The 26,600-nt window shown below is 41.8% G+C and overlaps 104 pseudogenes; all 104 read right to left on the minus strand.

The window, feature by feature from the left end:
- Window positions 1-58: 58 nt before the first annotated feature.
- LOC142729009 (5S ribosomal RNA) lies at window positions 59-177 on the minus strand (annotated as a pseudogene).
- Window positions 178-244: 67 nt separating this feature from the next.
- LOC142723263 (5S ribosomal RNA) lies at window positions 245-363 on the minus strand (annotated as a pseudogene).
- A 67-nt stretch (window positions 364-430) lies between these two features.
- LOC142725229 (5S ribosomal RNA) lies at window positions 431-549 on the minus strand (annotated as a pseudogene).
- Window positions 550-616: 67 nt separating this feature from the next.
- On the minus strand, window positions 617-735 carry LOC142699135 (5S ribosomal RNA; annotated as a pseudogene).
- Window positions 736-802: 67 nt separating this feature from the next.
- LOC142684941 (5S ribosomal RNA) lies at window positions 803-921 on the minus strand (annotated as a pseudogene).
- Window positions 922-988: 67 nt separating this feature from the next.
- LOC142688305 (5S ribosomal RNA) lies at window positions 989-1,107 on the minus strand (annotated as a pseudogene).
- Window positions 1,108-1,360: 253 nt separating this feature from the next.
- Window positions 1,361-1,479, minus strand: LOC142738374 (5S ribosomal RNA; annotated as a pseudogene).
- Window positions 1,480-1,732: 253 nt separating this feature from the next.
- On the minus strand, window positions 1,733-1,851 carry LOC142672731 (5S ribosomal RNA; annotated as a pseudogene).
- Window positions 1,852-2,104: 253 nt separating this feature from the next.
- Window positions 2,105-2,223, minus strand: LOC142738167 (5S ribosomal RNA; annotated as a pseudogene).
- Window positions 2,224-2,476: 253 nt separating this feature from the next.
- Window positions 2,477-2,595, minus strand: LOC142736932 (5S ribosomal RNA; annotated as a pseudogene).
- Window positions 2,596-2,662: 67 nt separating this feature from the next.
- Window positions 2,663-2,781, minus strand: LOC142666702 (5S ribosomal RNA; annotated as a pseudogene).
- Window positions 2,782-2,848: 67 nt separating this feature from the next.
- LOC142735167 (5S ribosomal RNA) lies at window positions 2,849-2,967 on the minus strand (annotated as a pseudogene).
- Window positions 2,968-3,034: 67 nt separating this feature from the next.
- Window positions 3,035-3,153, minus strand: LOC142736166 (5S ribosomal RNA; annotated as a pseudogene).
- A 67-nt stretch (window positions 3,154-3,220) lies between these two features.
- On the minus strand, window positions 3,221-3,339 carry LOC142737191 (5S ribosomal RNA; annotated as a pseudogene).
- Window positions 3,340-3,406: 67 nt separating this feature from the next.
- Window positions 3,407-3,525, minus strand: LOC142709078 (5S ribosomal RNA; annotated as a pseudogene).
- Window positions 3,526-3,592: 67 nt separating this feature from the next.
- Window positions 3,593-3,711, minus strand: LOC142684107 (5S ribosomal RNA; annotated as a pseudogene).
- Window positions 3,712-3,778: 67 nt separating this feature from the next.
- LOC142689483 (5S ribosomal RNA) lies at window positions 3,779-3,897 on the minus strand (annotated as a pseudogene).
- Window positions 3,898-3,964: 67 nt separating this feature from the next.
- Window positions 3,965-4,083, minus strand: LOC142736491 (5S ribosomal RNA; annotated as a pseudogene).
- Window positions 4,084-4,150: 67 nt separating this feature from the next.
- LOC142670125 (5S ribosomal RNA) lies at window positions 4,151-4,269 on the minus strand (annotated as a pseudogene).
- Window positions 4,270-4,336: 67 nt separating this feature from the next.
- Window positions 4,337-4,455, minus strand: LOC142738208 (5S ribosomal RNA; annotated as a pseudogene).
- A 253-nt stretch (window positions 4,456-4,708) lies between these two features.
- LOC142735577 (5S ribosomal RNA) lies at window positions 4,709-4,827 on the minus strand (annotated as a pseudogene).
- A 67-nt stretch (window positions 4,828-4,894) lies between these two features.
- Window positions 4,895-5,013, minus strand: LOC142737709 (5S ribosomal RNA; annotated as a pseudogene).
- A 67-nt stretch (window positions 5,014-5,080) lies between these two features.
- LOC142735842 (5S ribosomal RNA) lies at window positions 5,081-5,199 on the minus strand (annotated as a pseudogene).
- Window positions 5,200-5,266: 67 nt separating this feature from the next.
- Window positions 5,267-5,385, minus strand: LOC142728998 (5S ribosomal RNA; annotated as a pseudogene).
- A 67-nt stretch (window positions 5,386-5,452) lies between these two features.
- LOC142691880 (5S ribosomal RNA) lies at window positions 5,453-5,571 on the minus strand (annotated as a pseudogene).
- A 67-nt stretch (window positions 5,572-5,638) lies between these two features.
- LOC142720752 (5S ribosomal RNA) lies at window positions 5,639-5,757 on the minus strand (annotated as a pseudogene).
- A 67-nt stretch (window positions 5,758-5,824) lies between these two features.
- Window positions 5,825-5,943, minus strand: LOC142736950 (5S ribosomal RNA; annotated as a pseudogene).
- Window positions 5,944-6,010: 67 nt separating this feature from the next.
- LOC142736167 (5S ribosomal RNA) lies at window positions 6,011-6,129 on the minus strand (annotated as a pseudogene).
- A 67-nt stretch (window positions 6,130-6,196) lies between these two features.
- On the minus strand, window positions 6,197-6,315 carry LOC142738375 (5S ribosomal RNA; annotated as a pseudogene).
- A 67-nt stretch (window positions 6,316-6,382) lies between these two features.
- On the minus strand, window positions 6,383-6,501 carry LOC142709088 (5S ribosomal RNA; annotated as a pseudogene).
- Window positions 6,502-6,568: 67 nt separating this feature from the next.
- Window positions 6,569-6,687, minus strand: LOC142684219 (5S ribosomal RNA; annotated as a pseudogene).
- A 67-nt stretch (window positions 6,688-6,754) lies between these two features.
- On the minus strand, window positions 6,755-6,873 carry LOC142689489 (5S ribosomal RNA; annotated as a pseudogene).
- Window positions 6,874-6,940: 67 nt separating this feature from the next.
- LOC142736568 (5S ribosomal RNA) lies at window positions 6,941-7,059 on the minus strand (annotated as a pseudogene).
- Window positions 7,060-7,126: 67 nt separating this feature from the next.
- On the minus strand, window positions 7,127-7,245 carry LOC142738489 (5S ribosomal RNA; annotated as a pseudogene).
- Window positions 7,246-7,312: 67 nt separating this feature from the next.
- On the minus strand, window positions 7,313-7,431 carry LOC142738209 (5S ribosomal RNA; annotated as a pseudogene).
- A 67-nt stretch (window positions 7,432-7,498) lies between these two features.
- LOC142702917 (5S ribosomal RNA) lies at window positions 7,499-7,617 on the minus strand (annotated as a pseudogene).
- Window positions 7,618-7,684: 67 nt separating this feature from the next.
- Window positions 7,685-7,803, minus strand: LOC142735578 (5S ribosomal RNA; annotated as a pseudogene).
- A 67-nt stretch (window positions 7,804-7,870) lies between these two features.
- On the minus strand, window positions 7,871-7,989 carry LOC142737710 (5S ribosomal RNA; annotated as a pseudogene).
- Window positions 7,990-8,056: 67 nt separating this feature from the next.
- On the minus strand, window positions 8,057-8,175 carry LOC142737975 (5S ribosomal RNA; annotated as a pseudogene).
- Window positions 8,176-8,242: 67 nt separating this feature from the next.
- On the minus strand, window positions 8,243-8,361 carry LOC142731559 (5S ribosomal RNA; annotated as a pseudogene).
- Window positions 8,362-8,428: 67 nt separating this feature from the next.
- On the minus strand, window positions 8,429-8,547 carry LOC142691892 (5S ribosomal RNA; annotated as a pseudogene).
- Window positions 8,548-8,614: 67 nt separating this feature from the next.
- LOC142725350 (5S ribosomal RNA) lies at window positions 8,615-8,733 on the minus strand (annotated as a pseudogene).
- A 67-nt stretch (window positions 8,734-8,800) lies between these two features.
- LOC142737020 (5S ribosomal RNA) lies at window positions 8,801-8,919 on the minus strand (annotated as a pseudogene).
- Window positions 8,920-8,986: 67 nt separating this feature from the next.
- On the minus strand, window positions 8,987-9,105 carry LOC142666899 (5S ribosomal RNA; annotated as a pseudogene).
- Window positions 9,106-9,172: 67 nt separating this feature from the next.
- Window positions 9,173-9,291, minus strand: LOC142666708 (5S ribosomal RNA; annotated as a pseudogene).
- A 67-nt stretch (window positions 9,292-9,358) lies between these two features.
- LOC142666002 (5S ribosomal RNA) lies at window positions 9,359-9,477 on the minus strand (annotated as a pseudogene).
- Window positions 9,478-9,544: 67 nt separating this feature from the next.
- On the minus strand, window positions 9,545-9,663 carry LOC142684340 (5S ribosomal RNA; annotated as a pseudogene).
- A 1,294-nt stretch (window positions 9,664-10,957) lies between these two features.
- LOC142666667 (5S ribosomal RNA) lies at window positions 10,958-11,076 on the minus strand (annotated as a pseudogene).
- A 67-nt stretch (window positions 11,077-11,143) lies between these two features.
- On the minus strand, window positions 11,144-11,262 carry LOC142736154 (5S ribosomal RNA; annotated as a pseudogene).
- Window positions 11,263-11,329: 67 nt separating this feature from the next.
- On the minus strand, window positions 11,330-11,448 carry LOC142735875 (5S ribosomal RNA; annotated as a pseudogene).
- Window positions 11,449-11,515: 67 nt separating this feature from the next.
- On the minus strand, window positions 11,516-11,634 carry LOC142685649 (5S ribosomal RNA; annotated as a pseudogene).
- A 67-nt stretch (window positions 11,635-11,701) lies between these two features.
- Window positions 11,702-11,820, minus strand: LOC142696399 (5S ribosomal RNA; annotated as a pseudogene).
- A 625-nt stretch (window positions 11,821-12,445) lies between these two features.
- Window positions 12,446-12,564, minus strand: LOC142736009 (5S ribosomal RNA; annotated as a pseudogene).
- A 67-nt stretch (window positions 12,565-12,631) lies between these two features.
- On the minus strand, window positions 12,632-12,750 carry LOC142684456 (5S ribosomal RNA; annotated as a pseudogene).
- Window positions 12,751-12,816: 66 nt separating this feature from the next.
- Window positions 12,817-12,935, minus strand: LOC142666801 (5S ribosomal RNA; annotated as a pseudogene).
- Window positions 12,936-13,187: 252 nt separating this feature from the next.
- LOC142737032 (5S ribosomal RNA) lies at window positions 13,188-13,306 on the minus strand (annotated as a pseudogene).
- Window positions 13,307-13,373: 67 nt separating this feature from the next.
- On the minus strand, window positions 13,374-13,492 carry LOC142736303 (5S ribosomal RNA; annotated as a pseudogene).
- A 438-nt stretch (window positions 13,493-13,930) lies between these two features.
- Window positions 13,931-14,049, minus strand: LOC142738350 (5S ribosomal RNA; annotated as a pseudogene).
- Window positions 14,050-14,300: 251 nt separating this feature from the next.
- LOC142684577 (5S ribosomal RNA) lies at window positions 14,301-14,419 on the minus strand (annotated as a pseudogene).
- A 253-nt stretch (window positions 14,420-14,672) lies between these two features.
- LOC142736385 (5S ribosomal RNA) lies at window positions 14,673-14,791 on the minus strand (annotated as a pseudogene).
- A 67-nt stretch (window positions 14,792-14,858) lies between these two features.
- LOC142729694 (5S ribosomal RNA) lies at window positions 14,859-14,977 on the minus strand (annotated as a pseudogene).
- A 434-nt stretch (window positions 14,978-15,411) lies between these two features.
- On the minus strand, window positions 15,412-15,530 carry LOC142680607 (5S ribosomal RNA; annotated as a pseudogene).
- A 67-nt stretch (window positions 15,531-15,597) lies between these two features.
- Window positions 15,598-15,714, minus strand: LOC142668445 (5S ribosomal RNA; annotated as a pseudogene).
- A 253-nt stretch (window positions 15,715-15,967) lies between these two features.
- On the minus strand, window positions 15,968-16,086 carry LOC142697019 (5S ribosomal RNA; annotated as a pseudogene).
- Window positions 16,087-16,153: 67 nt separating this feature from the next.
- Window positions 16,154-16,272, minus strand: LOC142707430 (5S ribosomal RNA; annotated as a pseudogene).
- A 67-nt stretch (window positions 16,273-16,339) lies between these two features.
- On the minus strand, window positions 16,340-16,457 carry LOC142666221 (5S ribosomal RNA; annotated as a pseudogene).
- Window positions 16,458-16,523: 66 nt separating this feature from the next.
- On the minus strand, window positions 16,524-16,642 carry LOC142737844 (5S ribosomal RNA; annotated as a pseudogene).
- Window positions 16,643-16,709: 67 nt separating this feature from the next.
- Window positions 16,710-16,826, minus strand: LOC142700007 (5S ribosomal RNA; annotated as a pseudogene).
- Window positions 16,827-16,893: 67 nt separating this feature from the next.
- LOC142700878 (5S ribosomal RNA) lies at window positions 16,894-17,012 on the minus strand (annotated as a pseudogene).
- Window positions 17,013-17,450: 438 nt separating this feature from the next.
- LOC142708155 (5S ribosomal RNA) lies at window positions 17,451-17,569 on the minus strand (annotated as a pseudogene).
- A 68-nt stretch (window positions 17,570-17,637) lies between these two features.
- LOC142684699 (5S ribosomal RNA) lies at window positions 17,638-17,756 on the minus strand (annotated as a pseudogene).
- A 253-nt stretch (window positions 17,757-18,009) lies between these two features.
- LOC142708232 (5S ribosomal RNA) lies at window positions 18,010-18,128 on the minus strand (annotated as a pseudogene).
- Window positions 18,129-18,380: 252 nt separating this feature from the next.
- On the minus strand, window positions 18,381-18,501 carry LOC142711805 (5S ribosomal RNA; annotated as a pseudogene).
- A 253-nt stretch (window positions 18,502-18,754) lies between these two features.
- LOC142670611 (5S ribosomal RNA) lies at window positions 18,755-18,873 on the minus strand (annotated as a pseudogene).
- Window positions 18,874-18,940: 67 nt separating this feature from the next.
- LOC142699587 (5S ribosomal RNA) lies at window positions 18,941-19,059 on the minus strand (annotated as a pseudogene).
- Window positions 19,060-19,125: 66 nt separating this feature from the next.
- LOC142726434 (5S ribosomal RNA) lies at window positions 19,126-19,244 on the minus strand (annotated as a pseudogene).
- Window positions 19,245-19,495: 251 nt separating this feature from the next.
- On the minus strand, window positions 19,496-19,614 carry LOC142669649 (5S ribosomal RNA; annotated as a pseudogene).
- Window positions 19,615-19,867: 253 nt separating this feature from the next.
- On the minus strand, window positions 19,868-19,986 carry LOC142724886 (5S ribosomal RNA; annotated as a pseudogene).
- A 67-nt stretch (window positions 19,987-20,053) lies between these two features.
- Window positions 20,054-20,172, minus strand: LOC142736236 (5S ribosomal RNA; annotated as a pseudogene).
- A 253-nt stretch (window positions 20,173-20,425) lies between these two features.
- LOC142697030 (5S ribosomal RNA) lies at window positions 20,426-20,544 on the minus strand (annotated as a pseudogene).
- A 67-nt stretch (window positions 20,545-20,611) lies between these two features.
- LOC142685638 (5S ribosomal RNA) lies at window positions 20,612-20,730 on the minus strand (annotated as a pseudogene).
- A 67-nt stretch (window positions 20,731-20,797) lies between these two features.
- LOC142737824 (5S ribosomal RNA) lies at window positions 20,798-20,916 on the minus strand (annotated as a pseudogene).
- Window positions 20,917-20,983: 67 nt separating this feature from the next.
- LOC142737846 (5S ribosomal RNA) lies at window positions 20,984-21,102 on the minus strand (annotated as a pseudogene).
- A 67-nt stretch (window positions 21,103-21,169) lies between these two features.
- LOC142725456 (5S ribosomal RNA) lies at window positions 21,170-21,288 on the minus strand (annotated as a pseudogene).
- A 67-nt stretch (window positions 21,289-21,355) lies between these two features.
- LOC142736753 (5S ribosomal RNA) lies at window positions 21,356-21,474 on the minus strand (annotated as a pseudogene).
- A 253-nt stretch (window positions 21,475-21,727) lies between these two features.
- Window positions 21,728-21,846, minus strand: LOC142738460 (5S ribosomal RNA; annotated as a pseudogene).
- A 67-nt stretch (window positions 21,847-21,913) lies between these two features.
- LOC142708133 (5S ribosomal RNA) lies at window positions 21,914-22,032 on the minus strand (annotated as a pseudogene).
- A 67-nt stretch (window positions 22,033-22,099) lies between these two features.
- LOC142737835 (5S ribosomal RNA) lies at window positions 22,100-22,218 on the minus strand (annotated as a pseudogene).
- Window positions 22,219-22,285: 67 nt separating this feature from the next.
- Window positions 22,286-22,404, minus strand: LOC142700784 (5S ribosomal RNA; annotated as a pseudogene).
- Window positions 22,405-22,471: 67 nt separating this feature from the next.
- LOC142676229 (5S ribosomal RNA) lies at window positions 22,472-22,590 on the minus strand (annotated as a pseudogene).
- Window positions 22,591-22,657: 67 nt separating this feature from the next.
- LOC142691936 (5S ribosomal RNA) lies at window positions 22,658-22,776 on the minus strand (annotated as a pseudogene).
- A 67-nt stretch (window positions 22,777-22,843) lies between these two features.
- Window positions 22,844-22,962, minus strand: LOC142736388 (5S ribosomal RNA; annotated as a pseudogene).
- Window positions 22,963-23,214: 252 nt separating this feature from the next.
- Window positions 23,215-23,333, minus strand: LOC142670622 (5S ribosomal RNA; annotated as a pseudogene).
- A 68-nt stretch (window positions 23,334-23,401) lies between these two features.
- On the minus strand, window positions 23,402-23,520 carry LOC142699598 (5S ribosomal RNA; annotated as a pseudogene).
- A 67-nt stretch (window positions 23,521-23,587) lies between these two features.
- Window positions 23,588-23,706, minus strand: LOC142726445 (5S ribosomal RNA; annotated as a pseudogene).
- Window positions 23,707-23,959: 253 nt separating this feature from the next.
- Window positions 23,960-24,078, minus strand: LOC142669660 (5S ribosomal RNA; annotated as a pseudogene).
- Window positions 24,079-24,331: 253 nt separating this feature from the next.
- Window positions 24,332-24,450, minus strand: LOC142724963 (5S ribosomal RNA; annotated as a pseudogene).
- Window positions 24,451-24,516: 66 nt separating this feature from the next.
- LOC142737124 (5S ribosomal RNA) lies at window positions 24,517-24,636 on the minus strand (annotated as a pseudogene).
- A 439-nt stretch (window positions 24,637-25,075) lies between these two features.
- LOC142737238 (5S ribosomal RNA) lies at window positions 25,076-25,194 on the minus strand (annotated as a pseudogene).
- Window positions 25,195-25,633: 439 nt separating this feature from the next.
- LOC142737711 (5S ribosomal RNA) lies at window positions 25,634-25,752 on the minus strand (annotated as a pseudogene).
- Window positions 25,753-25,819: 67 nt separating this feature from the next.
- On the minus strand, window positions 25,820-25,938 carry LOC142667892 (5S ribosomal RNA; annotated as a pseudogene).
- Window positions 25,939-26,005: 67 nt separating this feature from the next.
- Window positions 26,006-26,124, minus strand: LOC142684831 (5S ribosomal RNA; annotated as a pseudogene).
- Window positions 26,125-26,191: 67 nt separating this feature from the next.
- On the minus strand, window positions 26,192-26,310 carry LOC142691483 (5S ribosomal RNA; annotated as a pseudogene).
- A 67-nt stretch (window positions 26,311-26,377) lies between these two features.
- On the minus strand, window positions 26,378-26,496 carry LOC142717772 (5S ribosomal RNA; annotated as a pseudogene).
- Window positions 26,497-26,600: the final 104 nt, after the last annotated feature.

Consider the following 26,600-nt stretch of genomic DNA (forward strand, 5'->3'; position numbering starts at 1 on the left):
TTTAATCCATAGTCCTATTTAATCTATTGTGAAACAAAATCTAAACGACATAATAAAAAGTCAACCGCACCACGGATTCCCAGACAGTCTCCCACACTGGTACTAGCGAGGCCTTAAGCTGTGTAATTTCTGCGATCTGAAGAGAGCAGGCACATTCAGCTTAGAATGGCCATTGACATTAAATGCTTTAATCCATAATCCTTTTTAATCGATTGTGAAACAAAATCTAAACGACATAATAAAAAGTCAACCGCACCACGGATTCCCAGACAGTCTCCCACACTGGTACTAGTGAGGCCTTAAGCTGTGTAACTTCTGCGATCTGACGAGAGCAGGCACATTCAGCTTAGAATGGCCATTGACATTAAATGGTTTAATCCATAGTCCTTTTTAATCGATTGTGAAACAAAATCTAAACGACATAATAAAAAGTCAACCGCACCACGGATTCCCAGACAGTCTCCCACACTGGTACTAGCGAGGCCTTAAGCTGTGTAACTTCTGCGTTCTGACGAGAGCAGGCACATTCAGCTTAGAATGGCCATTGACGTTAAATGCTTTAATCCATAGTCCTATTTAATCTATTGTGAAACAAAATCTAAACGACATAATAAAAAGTCAACCGCACCACGGATTCCCAGACAGTCTCCCACACTGGTACTAGCGAGGCCTTAAGCTGTGTAATTTCTGCGATCTGACGAGAGAAGGCACATTCAGCTTAGAATGGCCATTGCCATTAAATGCTTTAATCCATAGTCCTTTTTAATCGATTGTGAAACAAAATCTAAACGACATAATAAAAAGTCAACCGCACCACGGATTCCCAGACAGTCTCCCACACTGGTACTAGCGAGGCCTTAAGCTGTGTAACTTATGCGATCTGACGAGAGCAGGCACATTCAGCTTAGAATGGCCATTGATATTAAATGCTTTAATCCATAGTCCTTTTTAATCGATTGTGAAACAAAATCTAAACGACATAATAAAAAGTAAACCGCACCACGGATTCCCAGACAGTCTCCCACACTGGTACTAGCGAGGCCTTAAGCTGTGTAACTTCTGCGATCTGACGAGAGCACGGACATTCAGCTTAGAATGGCCATTGACATTAAATGCTTTAATCCATAGTCCTTTTTAATCGATTGTGAAACAAAATCTAAACGACATAATAAAATTTCAACCGCACCACGGATTCCCAGACAGTCTCCCACACTGGTACTAGCGAGGCGTTAAGCTGTGTAACTTCTGTGATCTGACGAGAGCAGGCACATTCAGCTTAGAATGGCCATTGACATTAAAAGTCTTAATCCATAGTCCTATTTAATCTATTGTGAAACAAAATCTAAACAACATAATAAAAAGTCAACCGCACCACGGATTCCCAGACAGTCTCCCACACTGGTACTAGCGAGGACTTAAGCTATGTAACTTCTGCGTTCTGACGAGAGCAGGCACATTCAGCTTAGAATGGCCATTGACGTTAAATGCTTTAATCCATAGTCCTTTTTAATCGATTGTGAAACAAAATCTAAACGACATAATAAAAATTCAACCGCACCACGGATTCCTAGACAGTCTCCCACACTGGTACTAGCGAGGCCTTAAGCATTGTAACTTCTGCGATCTGACGAGAGCAGGCACATTCAGCTTAGAATGGCCATTGACATTAAATGCTTTAATCCATAGTCCTTTTTAATCGATTGTGAAACAAAATCTAAACGACATAATAAAAAGTCAACCGCACCACGGATTCCCAGACAGTCTCCCACACTGGTACTAGCGAGGCCTTAAGCTGTGTAACTTCTGCGTTGGGACGAGAGCAGGCACATTCAGCTTAGAATGGCCATTGACGTTAAATGCTTTAATCCATAGTCCTATTTAATCTATTGTGAAACAAAATCTAAACGACATAATGAAAAGTCAACCGCACCACGGATTTCCAGACAGTCTCCCACACTGGTACTAGCGAGGCGTTAAGCTGTGTAACTTCTGCGATCTAATGAGAGCAGGGACATTCAGCTTAGAATGAGCATTGACTTTAAATGCTTTAATCCATAGTCCTTTTTAATCGATTGTGAAACAAAATCTAAACGACATAATAAAAAGTCAACCGCACCACGGATTCCCAGACAGTCTCCCACACTGGTACTAGCGAGGCCTTAAGCTGTGTAACTTCTGTGATCTGACGAGAGCAGGGACATTCAGCTTAGAATGGCCATTGACATTAAATGCTTTAATCCATAGTCCTTTTTAATCGATTGTGAAACAAAATCTAAACGACATAATAAAAAGTCAACCGCACCACGGATTCCCAGACAGTCTCCCACACTGGTACTAGGGAGGCGTTAAGCTGTGTAACTTCTGCGATCTAACGAGAGCAGGCACATTCAGCTTAAAATGGCCATTAACATTAAATGCTTTAATCCATAGTCCTTTTTAATCGATTGTGAAACAAAATCTAAACGACATAATAAAAAGACAACCGCACCACGGATTCCCAGACAGTCTCCCACACTGGTACTAGCGAGGCCTTAAGCTGTGTAACTTCTGCGATCTGACGAGAGCAGGCACATTCAGCTTAGAATAGCCATTGACATTAAAAGCCTTAATCCATAGTCCTATTTAATCTATTGTGAAACAAAATCTAAACAACATAATAAAAAGTCAACCGCACCACGGATTCCCAGACAGTCTCCCACACTGGTACTAGCGAGGCCCTAAGCTGTGTAACTTCTGCGATCTGACGAGAGCAGGGACATTCAGTTTAGAATGGCCATTGACATTAAATGCTTTAATCCATAGTCCTTTTTAATCGATTGTGAAACAAAATCTAAACGACATAATAAAAATTCAACCGCACCACGGATTCCCAGACAGTCTCCCACACTGGTACTAGCGAGGCCTTAAGCTGTGTAACTTCTGCGTTCTGACGAGAGCAGGCACATTCAGCTTAGAATGGCCATTGACGTTAAATGCTTTAATCCATAGTCCTATTTAATCTATTGTGAAACAAAATCTAAACGACATAATAAAAAGTCAACCGCACCACGGATTCCCAGACAGTCTCCCACACTGGTACTAGCGAGGCCTTAAGCTGTGTAACTTCTGCGATCTGACGAGAGCAGGCACATTCAGCTTAGAATGGCCATTGCCATTAAAAGCCTTAATCCATAGTCCTATTTAATCTATTGTGAAACAAAATCTAAACAACATAATAAAAAGTCAACCGCACCACGGATTCCCAGACAGTCTCCCACACTGGTACTAGCGAGGACTTAAGCTATGTAACTTCTGCGTTCTGATGAGAGCAGGCACATTCAGCTTAGAATGGCCATTGACGTTAAATGTTTTAATCCATAGTCCTATTTAATCTATTGTGAAACAAAATCTAAACGACATAATAAAAAGTCAACCACACCACGTATTCCCAGACAGTCTCCCACACTGGTACTAGCGAGGCGTTAAGCTGTGTGACTTCTGCGATCTAACGAGAGCAGGCACATTCAGCTTAGAATGGCCATTGACATTAAATGCTTTAATCCATAGTCCTTTTTAATCAATTGTGAAACAAAATCTAAACGACATAATAAAAAGTCAACCGCACCACGGATTCCCAGACAGTCTCCCACACTGGTACTAGCGAGGCCTTAAGCTGTGTAACTTCTGCGATCTGACGAGAGCAGGCACATTCAGCTTAGAATGGCCATTGACATTAAATTCGTTAATCCATAGTCCTTTTTAATCGATTGTGAAACAAAATCTAAATGACATAATAAAAAGGCAACCGCACCACGGATTCCCAAACAGTCTCCCACACTGGTACTAGCGAGGCCTTAAGCTGTGTAACTTCTGCGATCTGACGAGAGCAGGGACATTCATCTTAGAATGGCCATTGACATTAAATGCTTTAATCCATAGTCCTTTTTAATCGATTGTGAAACAAAATCTAAACGACATAATAAAAATTCAACCGCACCACGGATTCCCAGACAGTCTCCCACACTGGTACTAGCGAGGCCTTAAGCTGTGTAACTTCTGCGATCTGACGAGAGCAGGCACATTCAGCTTAGAATGGCCATTGACGTTAAATGCTTTAATCCATAGTCCTATTTAATCTATTGTGAAACAAAATCTAAACGACATAATAAAAAGTCAACCGCACCACGGATTCCCAGACAGTCTCCCACAATGGTACTAACGAGGCGTTAAGCTGTGTAACTTCTGCGATCTGACGAGAGCAGGCACATTCAGCTTAGAATGGCCATTGACATTAAAAGCCTTAATCCATAGTCCTATTTAATCTATTGTGAAACAAAATCTAAACAACATAATAAAAAGTCAACCGCACCATGGATTCCCAGACAGTCTCCCACACTGGTACTAGCGAGGCCTTAAGCTGTGTAATTTCTGCGATCTGACGAGAGCAGGGACATTCAGCTTAGAATGGCCATTGACATTAAAGGCTTTAATCCATAGTCCTTTTTAATCGATTGTGAAACAAAATCTAAACGACATAATAAAAATTCAACCACACCACGGATTCCCAGACAGTCTCCCACACTGGTACTAGCGAGGCCTTAAACTGTGTAACTTCTGCGTTTTGACGAGAGCAGGCACATTCAGCTTAGAATGGCTATTGACGTTAAATGCTTTAATCCATAGTCCTATTTAATCTATTGTGAAACATAATCTAAACGACATAAAAAAAAGTCAATCGCACCACGGATTCCCAGACAGTCTCCCACACTGGTACTAGCGAGGCCTTAAGCTGTGTAACTTCTGCGATCTGACGAGAGCAGGCACATTCAGCTTAGAATTGCCATTGACATTAAATGCTTTAATCCATAGTCCTTTTTAATCTATTGTGAAACAAAATCTAAACGACATAATAAAAAGTCAACCGCACCACGGATTCCCAGACAGTCTCCCACACTGGTACTAGCGAGGCCTTAAGCTGTGTAACTTCTGCGATCTGACGAGAGCAGGGACATTCAGTTTAGAATGGCCATTGACATCAAATGCTTTAATCCATAGTCCTTTTTAATCGATTGTGAAACAAAATCTAAACGACATAATAAAAAGTCAACCGCACCACGGATTCCCAGACAGTCTCCCACACTGGTACTAGCGAGGCCTTAAGCTGTGTAACTTCTGCGTTCTGACAAGAGCAGGCACATTCAGCTTAGAATGGCCATTGACGTTAAATGCTTTAATCCATAGTCCTATTTAATCTATTGTGAAACAAAATCTAAACGACATAATAAAAAGTCAACCGCACCACGGATTCCCAGACAGTCTCCCACACTGGTACTAGCGAGGCCTTAAGCTGTGTAATTTCTGCGATCTGAAGAGAGCAGGCACATTCAGCTTAGAATGGCCATTGACATTAAATGCTTTAATCCATAATCCTTTTTAATCGATTGTGAAACAAAATCTAAACGACATAATAAAAAGTCAACCTCACCACGGATTCCCAGACAGTCTCCCACACTGATACTAGTGAGGCCTTAAGCTGTGTAACTTCTGCGATCTGACGAGAGCAGGCACATTCAGCTTAGAATGGCCATTGACATTAAATGGGTTAATCCATAGTCCTTTTTAATCGATTGTGAAACAAAATCTAAACGACATAATAAAAAGTCAACCGCACCACGGATTCCCAGACAGTCTCCCACACTGGTACTAGCGAGGCCTTAAGCTGTGTAACTTCTGCGTTCTGACGAGAGCAGGCACATTCAGCTTAGAATGGCCATTGACGTTAAATGCTTTAATCCATAGTCCTATTTAATCTATTGTGAAACAAAATCTAAACGACATAATAAAAAGTCAACCGCACCACGGATTCCCAGACAGTCTCCCACACTGGTACTAGCGAGGCCTTAAGCTGTGTAATTTCTGCGATCTGACGAGAGCAGGCACATTCAGCTTAGAATGGCCATTGACATTAAATGCTTTAATCCATAGTCCTATTTAATCTATTGTGAAACAAAATCTAAACGACATAATAAAAAGTCAACCGCACCACGGATTCCCAGACAGTCTCCCACACTGGTACTAGCGAGGCCTTAAGCTGTGTAACTTCTGCGATCTGACGAGAGCAGGCACATTCAGCTTAGAATGGCCATTGCCATTAAAAGCCTTAATCCATAGTCCTATTTAATCTATTGTGAAACAAAATCTAAACAACATAATAAAAAGTCAACCGCACCACGGATTCCCAGACAGTCTCCCACACTGGTACTAGCGAGGACTTAAGCTATGTAACTTCTGCGTTCTGACGAGAGCAGGCACATTCAGCTTAGAATGGCCATTGACGTTAAATGTTTTAATCCATAGTCCTATTTAATCTATTGTGAAACAAAATCTAAACGACATAATAAAAAGTCAACCACACCACGTATTCCCAGACAGTCTCCCACACTGGTACTAGCGAGGCGTTAAGCTGTGTGACTTCTGCGATCTAACGAGAGCAGGCACATTCAGCTTAGAATGGCCATTGACATTAAATGCTTTAATCCATAGTCCTTTTTAATCAATTGTGAAACAAAATCTAAACGACATAATAAAAAGTCAACCGCACCACGGATTCCCAGACAGTCTCCCACACTGGTACTAGCGAGGCCTTAAGCTGTGTAACTTCTGCGATCTGACGAGAGCAGGCACATTCAGCTTAGAATGGCCATTGACATTAAATTCGTTAATCCATAGTCCTTTTTAATCGATTGTGAAACAAAATCTAAATGACATAATAAAAAGGCAACCGCACCACGGATTCCCAAACAGTCTCCCACACTGGTACTAGCGAGGCCTTAAGCTGTGTAACTTCTGCGATCTGACGAGAGCAGGGACATTCATCTTAGAATGGCCATTGACATTAAATGCTTTAATCCATAGTCCTTTTTAATCGATTGTGAAACAAAATCTAAACGACATAATAAAAATTCAACCGCACCACGGATTCCCAGACAGTCTCCCACACTGGTACTAGCGAGGCCTTAAGCTGTGTAACTTCTGCGATCTGACGAGAGCAGGCACATTCAGCTTAGAATGGCCATTGACGTTAAATGCTTTAATCCATAGTCCTATTTAATCTATTGTGAAACAAAATCTAAACGACATAATAAAAAGTCAACCGCACCACGGATTCCCAGACAGTCTCCCACACTGGTACTAACGAGGCGTTAAGCTGTGTAACTTCTGCGATCTGACGAGAGCAGGCACATTCAGCTTAGAATGGCCATTGACATTAAAAGCCTTAATCCATAGTCCTATTTAATCTATTGTGAAACAAAATCTAAACAACATAATAAAAAGTCAACCGCACCATGGATTCCCAGACAGTCTCCCACACTGGTACTAGCGAGGCCTTAAGCTGTGTAATTTCTGCGATCTGACGAGAGCAGGGACATTCAGCTTAGAATGGCCATTGACATTAAAGGCTTTAATCCATAGTCCTTTTTAATCGATTGTGAAACAAAATCTAAACGACATAATAAAAATTCAACCACACCACGGATTCCCAGACAGTCTCCCACACTGGTACTAGCGAGGCCTTAAGCTGTGTAACTTCTGCGTTTTGACGAGAGCAGGCACATTCAGCTTAGAATGGCTATTGACGTTAAATGCTTTAATCCATAGTCCTATTTAATCTATTGTGAAACATAATCTAAACGACATAAAAAAAAGTCAATCGCACCACGGATTCCCAGACAGTCTCCCACACTGGTACTAGCGAGGCCTTAAGCTGTGTAACTTCTGCGATCTGACGAGAGCAGGCACATTCAGCTTAGAATTGCCATTGACATTAAATGCTTTAATCCATAGTCCTTTTTAATCTATTGTGAAACAAAATCTAAACGACATAATAAAAAGTCAACCGCACCACGGATTCCCAGACAGTCTCCCACACTGGTACTAGCGAGGCCTTAAGCTGTGTAACTTCTGCGATCTGACGAGAGCAGGGACATTCAGTTTAGAATGGCCATTGACATCAAATGCTTTAATCCATAGTCCTTTTTAATCGATTGTGAAACAAAATCTAAACGACATAATAAAAAGTCAACCGCACCACGGATTCCCAGACAGTCTCCCACACTGGTACTAGCGAGGCCTTAAGCTGTGTAACTTCTGCGTTCTTACAAGAGCAGGCACATTCAGCTTAGAATGGCCATTGACGTTAAATGCTTTAATCCATAGTCCTATTTAATCTATTGTGAAACAAAATCTAAACGACATAATAAAAAGTCAACCGCACCACGGATTCCCAGACAGTCTCCCACACTGGTACTAGCGAGGCCTTAAGCTGTGTAATTTCTGCGATCTGAGGAGAGCAGGCACATTCAGCTTAGAATGGCCATTGACATTAAATGCTTTAATCCATAATCCTTTTTAATCGATTGTGAAACAAAATCTAAACGACATAATAAAAAGTCAACCTCACCACGGATTCCCAGACAGTCTCCCACACTGATACTAGTGAGGCCTTAAGCTGTGTAACTTCTGCGATCTGACGAGAGCAGGCACATTCAGCTTAGAATGGCCATTGACATTAAATGGTTTAATCCATAGTCCTTTTTAATCGATTGTGAAACAAAATCTAAACGACATAATAAAAAGTCAACCGCACCACGGATTCCCAGACAGTCTCCCACACTGGTACTAGCGAGGCCTTAAGCTGTGTAACTTCTGCGTTCTGACGAGAGCAGGCACATTCAGCTTAGAATGGCCATTGACGTTAAATGCTTTAATCCATAGTCCTATTTAATCTATTGTGAAACAAAATCTAAACGACATAATAAAAAGTCAACCGCACCACGGATTCCCAGACAGTCTCCCACACTGGTACTAGCGAGGCCTTAAGCTGTGTAATTTCTGCGATCTGACGAGAGCAGGCACATTCAGCTTAGAATGGCCATTGACATTAAATGCTTTAATCCATAGTCCTTTTTAATCGATTGTGAAACAAAATCTAAACGACATAATAAAAAGTCAACCGCACCACGGATTCCCAGACAGTCTCCCACACTGGTACTAGCGAGGACTTAAACTGTGTAACTTCTGCGATCTGACGAGAGCAGGAACATTCAGCTTAGAATGGCCATTGACATTAAAAGCCTTAATCCATAGTCCTATTTAATCTATTGTGAAACAAAATCTAAACAACATAATAAAAAGTCAACCGCACCACGGATTCCCAGACAGTCTCCCACACTGGTACTAGCGAGGCCCTAAGCTGTGTAACTTCTGCGATCTGACGAGAGCAGGGACATTCAGTTTAGAATGGCCATTGACATTAAATGCTTTAATCCATAGTCCTTTTTAATCTATTGTGAAACAAAATCTAAACGACATAATAAAAATTCAACCGCACCACGGATTCCCAGACAGTCTCCCACACTGGTACTAGCGAGGCCTTAAGCTGTGTAACTTCTGCGTTCTGACGAGAGCAGGCACACTCAGCTTAGAATGACCATTGACATTAAATGCTTTAATCCATAGTCCTATTTAATCTATTGTGAAACAAAATCTAAACGACATAATAAAAAGTCAACCGCACCACGGATTCCCAGACAGTCTCCCACACTGGTACTAGCGAGGCCTTAAGCTGTGTAACTTCTGCGATCTGACGAGAGCAGGCACATTCAGCTTAGAATGGCCATTGACATGAAATGCTTTAATCCATAGTCCTTTTTAATCGATTGTGAAAAAAAATCTAAACGACATAATAAAACGGCAACCGCACCACGGATTCCCAGACAGTCTCCCACACTGGTACTAGCGAGGCATTAAGCTGTGTAACTTCTGCGATCTGACGAGGGCAGGGACATTCAGCTTAGAATGGCCATTGACATTAAATGCTTTAATCCATAGTCCTTTTTAATCGATTGTGAAACAAAATCTAAACGACATAATAAAAAGTCAACAGCACCACGGATTCCCAGACAGTCTCCCACACTGGTACTAGCGAGGCCTTAAAGGAACAGTGTCATCACAAATTATTTTTTTATATGTTAAAGATGTTAGTGCTTTAATAAAAACGTTTATATTCATTTGTGTGTTTGTGTTTTACTTTTTCTTATTTTTACACTTTTTCTTCCCTATGGGGGCTGCCATTTTTTGTTCCATTTCTGTGTGTGTCGATTAACGACACATACAGACATGGAATACGGCAGCCACAGTCCCATAGGGACTGCGAACGGCTCCCGTCCCATTGACTGCAGTGTACGGCGTCTGTGTGGGAACTGCGCATGCGCCGCTCCCACACAGTCCTATTCGAAATTGGCGCCGTCCGGCGCCATTTTCCTGTGGACCGGAAGTCGCGGCCGGACAGTAATATTACTACTTCCGGTCGCGGCTTCCGGATTTGTGCACTTGCACCAGCGGCAGCAAATGGAGCGGACGGGCCGGAGGGAGCCGCGGCGGCAGGAGCAGGTAAGAGATTTCAATGTATGTTCGTGTTTGTGTGTGTTTACTACTGTATGTAAACCTACTACACTGTGGGTTAGCTCAAAAAATGGCGACACACAGTGTAGGAGGTTACATCGTTCAAACCCCTCGTTTATCCCGGCACTAGCCAGGATAAAGGAGGGGGGGATGCTGAGAGCTCACTAGAGCGAGGGCTTTTAACCCAATGTTGCAATGCTGCAATTTTGGGAACAGCTCCATCTAGTGACCAAAAATGGGTAGTATTATAAATTAGAAATAATTTATAATATTTCCTGGACTCGTGCAAAAAAATAAAAAAAATTTGAACAATGTTTAATCACCCACACACTAAATGTTTAATTTTTTAAAAAAAAACATGTTTTTCTGGCAACACATTCCCTTTAAGCTGTGTAACTTCTGCGATCTAACGAGAGCAGGGACATTCAGCTTAGAATGGCCATTGACATTAAATGCTTTAATCCATAGTCCTTTTTAATCGATTGTGAAACAAAATCTAAACGACATAATAAAAATTCAACCGCACCACGGATTCCCAGACAGTCTCCCACACTGGTACTAGCGAGGCCTTAAGCTGTGTAACTTCTGCGTTCTGACGAGAGCAGGCACATTCAGCTTAGAACGGCTATTGACGTTAAATGCTTTAATCCATAGTCCTATTTAATCTATTGTGAAACATAATCTAAACGACATAATAAAAAGTCAACCGCACCACGGATTCCCAGACAGTCTCCCACACTAGTACTAGCGAGGCCTTAAGCTGTGTAACTTCTGCGTTTTGACGAGAGCAGGCACATTCAGCTTAGAATGGCCATTGACATTAAATGCTTTAATCCATAGTCCTTTTTAATCTATTGTGAAACAAAATCTAAACGACATAATAAAAAGTCAACCGCACCACGGATTCCCAGACAGTCTCCCACACTGGTACTAGCGAGGCCTTAAGCTGTGTAACTTCTGCGATCTGACGAGAGCAGGCACATTCAGCTTAGAATGGCCATTGATGTTAAATGCTTTAATCCATAGTCCTATTTAATCTATTGTGAAACAAAATCTAAACGACATAATAAAAAGTCAACCGCACCACGGATTCCCAGACAGTCTCCCACACTGGTAGGAGCGAGGCCTTAAGCTGTGTAACTTCTGCGATCTGACGAGAGCAGGCATATTCAGCTTAGAATGGCCATTGACATTAAAAGCCTTAATCCATAGTCCTATTTAATCTATTGTGAAACAAAATCTAAACAACATAATAAAAAGTCAACCGCACCATGCATTCCCAGACAGTCTCCCACACTGGTACCAGCGAGGCCTTAAGCTGTGTAACTTCTGCGATCTGACGAGAGCAGGGACATTCAGCTTAGAATGGCCATTGACGTTAAAGGCTTTAATCCATAGTCCTTTTTAATCGATTGTGAAACAAAATCTAAACGACATAATAAAAACTCAACCGCACCACGGATTCCCAGACAGTCTCCCACAATGGAACTAGCGAGGCCTTAAGCTGTGTAACTTCTGCGTTGGGACGAGAGCAGGCACATTCAGCTTAGAATGGCCATTGACGTTAAATGCTTTAATCCATAGTCCTATTTAATCTATTGTGAAACAAAATCTAAACGACATAATAAAAAGTCAACCGCACCGCGGATTCCCAGACAGTCTCCCACACTGGTACTAGCGAGGCGTTAAGCTGTGTAACTTCTGCGATCTAACGAGAGCAGGCACATTCAGCTTAGAATGAGCATTGACTTTAAATGCTTTAATCCATAGTCCTTTTTAATCGATTGTGAAACAAAATCTAAACGACATAATAAAAATTCAACCGCACAACGGATTCCGAGACAGTCTCCCACACTGGTACTAGCGAGGCCTTAAGCTGGGTAACTTCTGCGATCTGACGAGAGCAGGCACATTCAGCTTAGAATGGCCATTGACATTAAATGCTTTAATCCACAGTCCTTTTTAATCGATTGTGAAACAAAATCTAAACGACATAATAAAAAGTCAACCGCACCACGGATTCCCAGACAGTCTCCCACACTAGTACTAGCGAGGCCTTAAGCTGTGTAACTTCTGCGATCTGACGAGAGCAGGCACATTCAGCTTAGAATGGCCATTGACATTAAAGGCTTTAATCCATAGTCCTTTTTAATCGATTGTGAAACAAAATCTAAACGACATAATAAAAAGTCAACCGCACCACGGATTCCCAGACAGTCTCCCACACTGGTACTAGCGAGGCCTTAAGCTGTGTAACTTCTGCGATCTGACGAGAGCAGGCACATTCAGCTTAGAATGGCCATTGACGTTAAATGCTTTAATCCATAGTCCTTTTAATCGATTGTGAAACAAAATCTAAACGACATAATAAAAAGTCAACTGCACCACGGATTGCCAGACAGTCTCCCACACTAGTACTAGCGAGGCCTTAAGCTGTGTAACTTCTGCGATCTGACGAGAGCAGGCACATTCAGCTTAGAATGGCCATTGACATTAAATGCTTTAATCCATAGTCCTTTTTAATCGATTGTGAAACAAAATCTAAACAACATAATAAAAGGCAACCGCACCACGGATTTCCAGACAGTCTCCCACACTGGTACTAGCGAGGCCTTAAGCTGTGTAACTTTCTGCTTCTGACGAGAGCAGGCACATTCAGCTTAGAATGGCCATTGACGTTAAATGCTTTAATCCATAGTCCTATTTAATCTATTGTGAAACAAAATCTAAACGACATAATAAAAAGTCAACCGCACCACGGATTCCCAGACAGTCTCCCACACTGGTACTAGCGAGGCCTTAAGCTGTGTAATTTCTGCGATCTGACGAGAGCAGGCACATTCAGCTTAGAATGGCCATTGACATTAAATGCTTTAATCCATAGTCCTTTTTAATCGATTGTGAAACAAAATCTAAACGACATAATAAAAAGTCAACCGCACCACGGATTCCCAGACAGTCTCCCACACTGGTACTAGCGAGGCCTTAAGCTGTGTAACTTCTGCGATCTGACGAGAGCAGGCACATTCAGTTTAGAATGGCCATTGACATTAAATGCTTTAATCCATAGTCCTTTTTAATCGATTGTGAAACAAAATCTAAACGACATAATAAAAATTCAACCGCACCACGGATTCCAGACAGTCTCCCACACTGGTACTAGCGAGGCCTTAAGCTGTGTAACTTCTGCGATCTGACGAGAGCAGGGACATTCAGCTTAGAATGGCCATTAACATTAAATGCTTTAATCCATAGTCCTTTTAAATCGATTGTGAAACAAAATCTAAACGACATAATAAAAATTCAACCGCACCACGGATTCCCAGACAGTCTTTCACATTGGTACTAGCGAGGGGTTAAGCTGTGTAACTTCTGCGATCTGACGAGAGAAGGCACATTCAGCTTAGAATGGCCATTGACATTAAAAGCCTTAATCCATAGTCCTATTTAATCTATTGTGAAACAAAATCTAAACAACATAATAAAAAGTCAACTGCACCACGGATTCCCAGACAGTCTCCCACACTGGTACTAGCGAGGCCTTAAGCTGTGTAACTTCTGTGATCTGACGAGAGCAGGGACATTCAGCTTAGAATGGCCATTGACATTAAATTCTTTAATCCATAGTCCTTTTTAATCGATTGTGAAACAAAATCTAAACGACATAATAAAAAGTCAACCGCAACACGGATTCCAGACAGTCTCCACACTGGTACTAGCGAGGCCTTAAGCTGTGTAAATTCTGCGTTCTGACTAGAGCAGGCACATTCAGCTTAGAATGGCCATTGACGTTAAATGCTTTAATCCATAGTCCTATTTAATCTATTGTGAAACAAAATCTAAACGACATAATAAAAAGTCAACCGCACCACGGATTCCCAGACAGTCTCCCACACTGGTACTAGCGAGGCCTTAAGCTGTGTAACTTCTGCGATCTGACGAGAGCAGGCACATTCAGCTTAGAATGGCCATTGACGTTAAATGCTTTAATCCATAGTCCTATTTAATCTATTGTGAAACAAAATCTAAACGACATAATAAAAAGTCAACCGCACCACCGATTCCCAGACAGTCTCCCACACTGGTACTAGCGAGGCGTTAAGCTGTGTAACTCCTGCGATCTAACGAGGGCAGGCACATTCAGCTTAGAATGGCCATTGACATTAAATGTTTTAATCCATAGTCCTTTTTAATCGATTGTGAAACAAAATCTAAACGACATAATAAAAAGTCAACCGCACCACGGATTCCCAGACAGTCTCCCACACTGGTACTAGCGAGGCCTTAAGCTGTGTAACTTCTGCGATCTGACGAGAGCAGGCACATTCAGCTTAGAATGGCCATTTACATTAAAAGCCTTAATCCATAGTCCTATTTAATCTATTGTGAAACAAAATCTAAACAACATAATAAAAAGTCAACCGCACCACGGATTCACAGACAGTCTCCCACACTGGTACTAGCGAGGCCTTAAGCTGTGTAACTTCTGCGATCTGACGAGAGCAGGTACATTCAGCTTAGAATGGCCATTGACATTAAATGCTTTAATCCATAGTCCTTTTTAATCGATTGTGAAACAAAATCTAAAGGACATAATAAAAAGTCAACCGCACCACGGATTTCCAGACAGTCTCCCACACTCGTACTAGCGAGGCCTTAAGCTGTGTAACTTCTGCGTTCTGACGAGAGCAGGCACATTCAGCTAGAATGGCCATTGACGTTAAATGCTTTAATCCATAGTCCTATTTATTCTATTGTGAAACAAATCTAACGACATAATAAAACTCAACCGCACACAGATTCCCAGACAGTCTCCCACACTGGTACTAGCGAGGCCTTAAGCTGTGTAACTTCTGCGTTCGGACGAGAGCAGGCACATTCAGCTTAGAATGGCCATTGACGTTAAATGCTTTAATCCATAGTCCTATTTAATCTATTGTGAAACAAAATCTAAACGACATAATAAAAAGTCAACCGCACCACGGATTCCCAGACAGTCTCCCACACTGGTACTAGCGAGGCGTTAAGCTGTGTAACTTCTGCGATCTAACGAGAGCAGGCACATTCAGCTTAGAATGGCCATTGACTTTAAATGCTTTAATCCATAGTCCTTTTTAATCGATTGTGAAACAAAATCTAAACGACATAATAAAAAGTCAACAGCACCACGGATTCCCAGACAGTCTCCACACTGTACTAGCGAGGCCTTAAGCTGTGTAACTTCTGCGATCTGACGAGAGCAGGGACATTCAGCTTAGAATGGCCATTGACATTAAATGCTTTAATCCATAGTCCTTTTTAATCGATTGTGAAACAAAATCTAAACGACATAATAAAAAGTCAACCGCACCACGGATTCCCAGACAGTCTCCCACACTGGTACTAGGGAGGCGTGAAGCTGTGTAACTTCTGCGATCTAACGAGAGCAGGCACATTCAGCTTAAAATGGCCATTAACATTAAATGCTTTAATCCATAGTCCTTTTTAATCGATTGTGAAACAAAATCTAAACGACATAATAAAAAGTCAACCGCACCACGGATTCCCAGACAGTCTCCCACACTGGTACAAGCGAGGCCTTAAACTGTGCAACTTCTGCGATCTGACGAGAGCAGGCACATTCAGCTTAGAATGGCCATTGACATTAAAAGTCTTAATCCATAGTCCTATTTAATCTATTGTGAAACAAAATCTAAACAACATAATAAAAAGTCAACCGCTCCACGGATTCCCAGACAGTCTCCCACACTGGTACTAGCAAGGCCCTAAGCTGTGTAACTTCTGCGATCTGACGAGAGCAGGGACATTCAGTTTAGAATGGCCATTGACATTAAATGCTTTAATCCATAGTCCTTTTTAATCGATTGTGAAACAAAATCTAAACGACATAATAAAAAGTCAACCGCACCACGGATTCCCAGACAGTCTCCCACACTGGTACTAGCGAGGCCTTAAGCTGTGTAACTTCTGCGATCTGACGAGAGCAGGCACATTCAGCTTAGATGGCCATTGACATTAAAGCCTTAATCCATAGTCCTATTTAATCTATTGTGAAACAAAATCTAAACAACATAATAAAAAGTCAACCGCACCACGGATTCCCAGACAGTCTCCCACACTGATACTAGCGAGGCCTTAAGCTATGTAACTTCTGCGTTCTGACGAGAGCAGGCACATTCAGCTTAGAATGGCCATTGACATTAAATGCTTTAATCCATAGTCCTTTTTAATCGATTGTGAAACAAAATCTAAACGACATAATAAAAAGTCAACCGCACCACGGATTCCAGACAGTCTCCACACTGGTACTAGCGAGGCCTTAAGCTGTGTAACTTCTGCGTTCTGACGAGAGCAGGCACATTCAGCTTAGAATGGCCATTGACGTTAAAGGCTTTAATCCATAGTCCTATTTAATCTATTGTGAAACAAAATCTAAACGACATAATAAAAAGTCAACCGCACCACGGATTCCCAGACAGTCTCCACCACTGGTACTAGCGAGGCCTTAAGCTGTGTAACTTCTGCGATCTGACGAGAGCACGCACATTCAGCTTAGAATGGCCATTGACGTTAAGCGCTTTAATCCATAGTCCTATTTAATCTATTGTGAAACAAAATCTAAACGACATAATAAAAAGTCAACCGCACCACAGATTCCCAGACAGTCTCCCACACTGGTACTAGCGAGGCGTTAAGCTGTGTAACTTCTGCGATCTAACGAGGGCAGGCAAATTCAGCTTAGAATGGCCATTGACATTAAATGCTTTAATCCATAGTCCTTTTTAATCGATTGTGAAACAAAATCTAAACGACATAATAAAAAGTCAACTGCACACGGATTTCCAGACAGTCTCCCACACTGGTACTAGCGAGGCCTTAAGCTGTGTAACTTCTGCGATCTGACGAGAGCAGGGACATTCAGCTTAGAATGGCCATTGACATTAAATGCTTTAATCCATAGTTCTTTTTAATCGATTGTGAAACAAAATCTAAACGACATAATAAAAATGCAACCGCACCACGGATTCCCAGACAGTCTCCCACACTGGTACTAGCGAGGCCTTAAGCTGTGTAACTTCTGCGTTCTGACGAGAGCTGGCACATTAAGCTTAGAATGGCCATTGACGTTAAATGCTTTAATCCATAGTCCTATTTTAATCTATTGTGAAACAAAATCTAAACGACATAATAAAAAGTCAACCGCACCACGGATTCCCAGACAGTCTCCCACACTGGTACTAGCGAGGCCTTAAGCTGTGTAACTTCTGCGATCTGACGAGAGCAGGCACATTCAGCTTAGAATGGCCATTGACATTAAATGCTTTAATCCATAGTCCTTTTTAATCGATTGTGAAACAAAATCTAAACGACATAATAAAAAGTCAACCGCACCACGGATTCCCAGACAGTCTCCCACACTGGTACTAGCGAGGCCTTAAGCTGTGTAACTTCTGCACTCTAACGAGAGCAGGCACATTTCAGCTTAGAATGGTCATTGACTTTAAATGCTTTAACCCATAGTCCTTTTAATCGATTGTGAAACAAAATCTAAACGACATAATAAAAAGTCAACCACACCACGGATTCCCAGACAGTCTCCCACACTGGTACTAGCGAGGCCTTAAGCTGTGTAACTTCTGCGATCTGACAAGAGCAGGCACATTCAGCTTAGAAAAGCCATTGACATTAAAAGCTTTAATCCATAGTCCTATTTAATCTATTGTGAAACAAAATCTAAACAACATAATAAAAACTCAACCGCACCACGGATTCCCAGACAGTCTCCCACACTAGTACTAGCGAGGACTTAAGCTATGTAACTTCTGCGTTCTGACGAGAGCAGGCACATTCAGCTTAGAATGGCCTTGACATTAAATGCTTTAATCCATAGTCCTTTTTAATCGATTGTGAAACAAAATCTAAACGACATAATAAAAAGTCAACAGGCACCACGGGATTCCCAGATAGTCTCCCACACTGGTACTAGCGAGGCCTTAAGCTGTGTAACTTCTGCGATCTGACGAGAGCAGGGACATTCCGCTTAGAATGGCCATTGACATTAAAAGCCTTAATCCATAGTCCTATTTAATCTATTGTGAAACAAAATCTAAACAACATAATAAAAAGTCAACCGCACCACGCATTCCCAGACAGTCTCCCACACGGGTACCAGCGAGGACTTAAGCTGTGTAACTTCTGCGATCTGACGAGAGCAGGGACATTCAGCTTAGAATAGCCATTGACATTAAAGGCTTTAATCCATAGTCCTTTTTAATCGATTGTGAAACAAAATCTAAACGACATAATAAAAACTCAACCGCACCACAGATTCCCAGACAGACTCCCACACTGGTACTAGCGAGGCCTTAAGCTGTGTAACTTCTGCGTTCGGACGAGAGCAGGCACATTCAGCTTAGAATGGCCATTGACATTAAAAGCCTTAATCTATAGTCCTATTTAATCTATTGTGAAACAAAATCTAAACAACATAATAAAAAGTCAACCGCACCACGGATTCCCAGACAGTCTCCCACACTGGTACTAGCGAGGACTTACGCTATGTAACTTCTGCGTTCTGACGAGAGCAGGCACATTCAGCTTAGAATGGCCATTGACGTTAAATGCTTTAATCCAAAGTCCTTTTTAATCGATTGTGAAACAAAATCTAACGACATAATAAAAAGTCAACCGCACCACGGATTCCCAGACAGTCTCCCACACTGGTACTAGCGAGGCCTTAAGCTGTGTAACTTCTGCGATCTGACGAGAGCAGGGACATTCAGCTTAGAATGGCCATTGACATTAAATGCTTTAATCCATAGTCCTTTTAATCGATTGTGAAACAAAATCTAAACGACATAATAAAATTCAACCGCACAACGGATTCCGAGACAGTCTCCCACACTGGTACTAGCGAGGCCTTAAGCTGGGTAATTTCTGCGATCTGACGAGAGGAGGCATATTCTGCTTAGAATGGCCATTGACGTTAAATGATTTAATCCATAGTCCTATTTAATCTATTGTGAAACAAAATCTAAACGACATAATAAAAAGTCAACCGCACCACAGATTCCCAGACAGCCTCCCACACTGGTACTAGCGAGGCCTTAAGCTGTGTAACTTCTGCATTCGGACGAGAGCAGGCACATTCAGCTTAGAATGGCCATTGACGTTAAATGCTTTAATCCATAGTCCTATTTAATCTATTGTGAAACAAAATCTAAACGACATAATAAAAAGTTAACCACACCACGGATTCCCAGACAGTCTCCCACACTGGCACTAGCGAGGCGTTAAGCTGTGTAACTTCTGCGCTCTAACGAGAGCAGGCACATTCAACTTAGAATGGCCATTGACTTTAAATGCTTTAATCCATAGTCCTTTTTAATCGATTGTGAAACAAAATCTAAACGACATAATAAAAAGTCAACCGCACCACGGATTCCCAGACAGTCTCCCACACTGGTACTAGCGAGGCCTTAAGCTGTGTAACTTCTGCGATCTAACGAGAGCAGGCACATTCAGCTTAGAATGGCCATTGACATTAAATGCTTTAATCCATAGTCCTTTTTAATCGATTGTGAAACAAAATCTAAGCGACATAATAAAAAGTCAACAGCACCACGGATTCCCAGACAGTCTCCCACACTGGTACTAGCGAGGCCTTAAGCTGTGTAACTTCTGCGATCTGACGAGAGCAGGGACATTCAGCTTAGAATGGCCATTGACATTAAATGCTTTAATCCATAGTCCTTTTTAATCGATTGTGAAACAAAATCTAAACGACATAATAAAAAGTCAACCGCACCACGGATTCCCAGACAGTCTCCCACACTGGTACTAGGGAGGCGTGAAGCTGTGTAACTTCTGCGATCTAACGAGAGCAGGCACATTCAGCTTAAAATGGCCATTAACATTAAATGCTTTAATCCATAGTCCTTTTTAATCGATTGTGAAACAAAATCTAAACGACATAATAAAAAGTCAACCGCACCACGGATTCCCAGACAGTCTCCCACACTGGTACAAGCGAGGCCTTAAACTGTGCAACTTCTGCGATCTGACGAGAGCAGGCACATTCAGCTTAGAATGGCCATTGACATTAAAAGTCTTAATCCATAGTCCTATTTAATCTATTGTGAAACAAAATCTAAACAACATAATAAAAAGTCAACCGCACCACGGATTCCCAGACAGTCTCCCACACTGGTACTAGCAAGGCCCTAAGCTGTGTAACTTCTGCGATCTGACGAGAGCAGGGACATTCAGTTTAGAATGGCCATTGACATTAAATGCTTTAATCCATAGTCCTTTTTAATCGATTGTGAAACAAAATCTAAACGACATAATAAAAAGTCAACCGCACCACGGATTCCCAGACAGTCTCCCACACTGGTACTAGCGAGGCCTTAAGCTGTGTAACTTCTGCGATCTGACGAGAGCAGGCACATTCAGCTTAGAATGGCCATTGACATTAAAAGCCTTAATCCATAGTCCTATTTAATCTATTGTGAAACAAAATCTAAACAACATAATAAAAAGTCAACCGCACCACGGATTCCCAGACAGTCTCCCACACTGATACTAGCGAGGCCTTAAGCTATGTAACTTCTGCGTTCTGACGAGAGCAGGCACATTCAGCTTAGAATGGCCATTGACATTAAATGCTTTAATCCATAGTCCTTTTTAATCGATTGTGAAACAAAATCTAAACGACATAATAAAAAGTCAACCGCACCACGGATTCCCAGACAGTCTCCCACACTGGTACTAGCGAGGCCTTAAGCTGTGTAACTTCTGCGTTCTGACGAGAGCAGGCACATTCAGCTTAGAATGGCCATTGACGTTAAAGGCTTTAATCCATAGTCCTATTTAATCTATTGTGAAACAAAATCTAAACGACATAATAAAAAGTCAACCGCACCACGGATTCCCAGACAGTCTCCCACACTGGTACTAGCGAGGCCTTAAGCTGTGTAACTTCTGCGATCTGACGAGAGCACGCACATTCAGCTTAGAATGGCCATTGACGTTAAGCGCTTTAATCCATAGTCCTATTTAATCTATTGTGAAACAAAATCTAAACGACATAATAAAAAGTCAACCGCACCACAGATTCCCAGACAGTCTCCCACACTGGTACTAGCGAGGCGTTAAGCTGTGTAACTTCTGCGATCTAACGAGGGCAGGCAAATTCAGCTTAGAATGGCCATTGACATTAAATGCTTTAATCCATAGTCCTTTTTAATCGATTGTGAAACAAAATCTAAACGACATAATAAAAAGTCAACTGCACCACGGATTTCCAGACAGTCTCCCACACTGGTACTAGCGAGGCCTTAAGCTGTGTAACTTCTGCGATCTGACGAGAGCAGGGACATTCAGCTTAGAATGGCCATTGACATTAAATGCTTTAATCCATAGTTCTTTTTAATCGATTGTGAAACAAAATCTAAACGACATAATAAAAATGCAACCGCACCACGGATTCCCAGACAGTCTCCCACACTGGTACTAGCGAGGCCTTAAGCTGTGTAACTTCTGCGTTCTGACGAGAGCTGGCACATTAAGCTTAGAATGGCCATTGACGTTAAATGCTTTAATCCATAGTCCTATTTAATCTATTGTGAAACAAAATCTAAACGACATAATAAAAAGTCAACCGCACCACGGATTCCCAGACAGTCTCCCACACTGGTACTAGCGAGGCCTTAAGCTGTGTAACTTCTGCGATCTGACGAGAGCAGGCACATTCAGCTTAGAATGGCCATTGACATTAAATGCTTTAATCCATAGTCCTTTTTAATCGATTGTGAAACAAAATCTAAACGACATAATAAAAAGTCAACCGCACCACGGATTCCCAGACAGTCTCCCACACTGGTACTAGCGAGGCCTTAAGCTGTGTAACTTCTGCACTCTAACGAGAGCAGGCACATTCAGCTTAGAATGGTCATTGACTTTAAATGCTTTAACCCATAGTCCTTTTTAATCGATTGTGAAACAAAATCTAAACGACATAATAAAAAGTCAACCACACCACGGATTCCCAGACAGTCTCCCACACTGGTACTAGCGAGGCCTTAAGCTGTGTAACTTCTGCGATCTGACGAGAGCAGGCACATTCAGCTTAGAAAAGCCATTGACATTAAAAGCTTTAATCCATAGTCCTATTTAATCTATTGTGAAACAAAATCTAAACAACATAATAAAAACTCAACCGCACCACGGATTCCCAGACAGTCTCCCACACTAGTACTAGCGAGGACTTAAGCTATGTAACTTCTGCGTTCTGACGAGAGCAGGCACATTCAGCTTAGAATGGCCATTGACATTAAATGCTTTAATCCATAGTCCTTTTTAATCGATTGTGAAACAAAATCTAAACGACATAATAAAAAGTCAACAGCACCACGGATTCCCAGATAGTCTCCCACACTGGTACTAGCGAGGCCTTAAGCTGTGTAACTTCTGCGATCTGACGAGAGCAGGGACATTCCGCTTAGAATGGCCATTGAATTAAAAGCCTTAATCCATAGTCCTATTTAATCTATTGTGAAACAAAATCTAAACAACATAATAAAAAGTCAACCGCACCACGCATTCCCAGACAGTCTCCCACACGGGTACCAGCGAGGACTTAAGCTGTGTAACTTCTGCGATCTGACTGAGAGCAGGGACATTCAGCTTAGAATAGCCATTGACATTAAAGGCTTTAATCCATAGTCTTTTTAATCGATTGTGAAACAAAATCTAAACGACATAATAAAAACTCAACCGCACCACAGATTCCCAGACAGACTCCCACACTGGTACTAGCGAGGCCTTAAGCTGTGTAACTTCTGCGTTCGGACGAGAGCAGGCACATTCAGCTTAGAATGGCCATTGACATTAAAAAGCCTTAATCTATAGTCCTATTTAATCTATTGTGAAACAAAATCTAAACAACATAATAAAAAGTCAACCGCACCACGGATTCCCAGACAGTCTCCCACACTGGTACTAGCGAGGACTTACGCTATGTAACTTCTGCGTTCTGACGAGAGCAGGCACATTCAGCTTAGAATGGCCATTGACGTTAAATGCTTTAATCCAAAGTCCTTTTTAATCGATTGTGAAACAAAATCTAAACGACATAATAAAAAGTCAACCGCACCACGGATTCCCAGACAGTCTCCCACACTGGTACTAGCGAGGCCTTAAGCTGTGTAACTTCTGCGATCTGACGAGAGCAGGGACATTCAGCTTAGAATGGCCATTGACATTAAATGCTTTAATCCATAGTCCTTTTTAATCGATTGTGAAACAAAATCTAAACGACATAATAAAAATTCAACCGCACAACGGATTCCGAGACAGTCTCCCACACTGGTACTAGCGAGGCCTTAAGCTGGGTAATTTCTGCGATCTGACGAGAGGAGGCATATTCTGCTTAGAATGGCCATTGACGTTAAATGATTTAATCCATAGTCCTATTTAATCTATTGTGAAACAAAATCTAAACGACATAATAAAAAGTCAACCGCACCACAGATTCCCAGACAGCCTCCCACACTGGTACTAGCGAGGCCTTAAGCTGTGTAACTTCTGCATTCGGACGAGAGCAGGCACATTCAGCTTAGAATGGCCATTGACGTTAAATGCTTTAATCCATAGTCCTATTTAATCTATTGTGAAACAAAATCTAAACGACATAATAAAAAGTTAACCACACCACGGATTCCCAGACAGTCTCCCACACTGGCACTAGCGAGGCGTTAAGCTGTGTAACTTCTGCGCTCTAACGAGAGCAGGCACATTCAACTTAGAATGGCCATTGACTTTAAATGCTTTAATCCATAGTCCTTTTTAATCGATTGTGAAACAAAATCTAAACGACATAATAAAAAGTCAACCGCACCACGGATTCCCAGACAGTCTCCCACACTGGTACTAGCGAGGCCTTAAGCTGTGTAACTTCTGCGATCTAACGAGAGCAGGCACATTCAGCTTAGAATGGCCATTGACATTAATGCTTTAATCCATAGTCCTTTTTAATCGATTGTGAAACAAAATCTAAGCGACATAATAAAAAGTCAACAGCACCACGGATTCCCAGACAGTCTCCCCACACTGGTACTAGCGAGGCCTTAAGCTGTGTAACTTCTGCGATCTGACGAGAGCAGGGACATTCAGCTTAGAATGGCCATTGACATTCAATGCTTTAATCCATAGTCCTTTTTAATCTATTGTGAAACAAAATCTAAACGACATAATAAAAATTCAACCGCACAACGGATTCCGAGACAGTCTCCCACACTGGTACTAGCGAGGCCTTAAGCTGGGTAACTTCTGCGATCTGACGAGAGCAGGCACATTCAGCTTAGAATGGCCATTGACGTTAAATGATTTAATCCATAGTCCTATTTAATCTATTGTGAAACAAAATCTAAACGACATAATAAAAAGTCAACCGCACCACGGATTCCCAGACAGTCTCCCACACTGGTACTAGGGAGGCGTTAAGCTGTGTAAGTTCTGCGATCTAACGAGAGCAGGCACATTCAGCTTAGAATGGCCATTGACATTAAAAGCCTTAATCCATAGTCCTATTTAATCTATTGTGAAACAAAATCTAAACAACATAATAAAAAGTCAACCGCACCACGGATTCCCAGACAGTCTCCCACACTGGTACTAGCGAGGCCTTAAGCTGTGTAACGTCTGCGATCTGACGAGAGCAGGGACATTCAGCTTAGAATGGCCATTGACATTCAATGCTTTAATCCATAGTCCTTTTTAATCTATTGTGAAACAAAATCTAAACGACATAATAAAAATTCAACCGCACAACGGATTCCGAGACAGTCTCCCACACTGGTACTAGCGAGGCCTTAAGCTGGGTAACTTCTGCGATCTGACGAGAGCAGGCACATTCAGCTTAGAATGGCCATTGACGTTAAATGATTTAATCCATAGTCCTATTTAATCTATTGTGAAACAAAATCTAAACGACATAATAAAAAGTCAACCGCACCACGGATTCCCAGACAGTCTCCCACACTGGTACTAGGGAGGCGTTAAGCTGTGTAAGTTCTGCGATCTAACGAGAGCAGGCACATTCAGCTTAGAATGGCCATTGACATTAAAAGCCTTAATCCATAGTCCTATTTAATCTATTGTGAAACAAAATCTAAACAACATAATAAAAAGTCAACCGCACCACGGATTCCCAGACAGTCTCCCACACTGGTACTAGCGAGGCCTTAAGCTGTGTAACTTCTGCGATCTGACGAGAGCAGGGACATTCAGTTTAGAATGGCCATTGACATTAAATGCTTTAATCCATAGTCCTTTTTAATCGATTGTGAAACAAAATCTAAACGACATAATAAAAATTCAACCGCACCACGGATTCCCAGACAGTCTCCCACACTGGTACTAGCGAGGCCTTAAGTTGTATAACTTCTGCGTTCTGACGAGAGCAGGCACATTCAGCTTAGAATGGCCATTGACGTTAAATGCTTTAATCCATAGTCCTATTTAATCTATTGTGAAACAAAATCTAAACGACATAATAAAAAGTCAACCGCACCACGGATTCCCAGACAGTCTCCCACACTGGTACTAGCGAGGCCTTAAGCTGTGTAACTTCTGCGATCTGACGAGAGCAGGCACATTCAGCTTAGAATGGCCATTGACATTAAAAGCCTTAATCCATAGTCCTATTTAATCTATTGTGAAACAAAATCTAAACAACATAATAAAAAGTCAACCGCACCACGGATTCCCAGACAGTCTCCCACACTGGTACTAGCGAGGACTTAAGCTATGTAACTTCTGCGTTCTGACGAGAGCAGGCACATTCAGCTTAGAATGGCCATTGCCATTAAATGCTTTAATCCATAGTCCTTTTTAATCGATTGTGAAACAAAATCTAAACGACATAATAAAAAGTCAACAGCACCACGGATTCCCAGACAGTCTCCCACACTGGTACTAGCGAGGCCTTAAGCTGTGTAACTTCTGCGATCTGACGAGAGCAGGCACATTCAGCTTAGAATGGCCATTGACATTAAATGCTTTAATCCATAGTCCTTTTTAATCGATTGTGAAACAAAATCTAAACGACATAATGAAAATTCAACCGCACAACGGATTCCGAGACAGTCTCCCAC

Source organism: Rhinoderma darwinii, chromosome 1 (genome assembly GCF_050947455.1).
Source record: "Rhinoderma darwinii isolate aRhiDar2 chromosome 1, aRhiDar2.hap1, whole genome shotgun sequence".
NCBI classification, from domain to species: domain Eukaryota; kingdom Metazoa; phylum Chordata; class Amphibia; order Anura; family Rhinodermatidae; genus Rhinoderma; species Rhinoderma darwinii.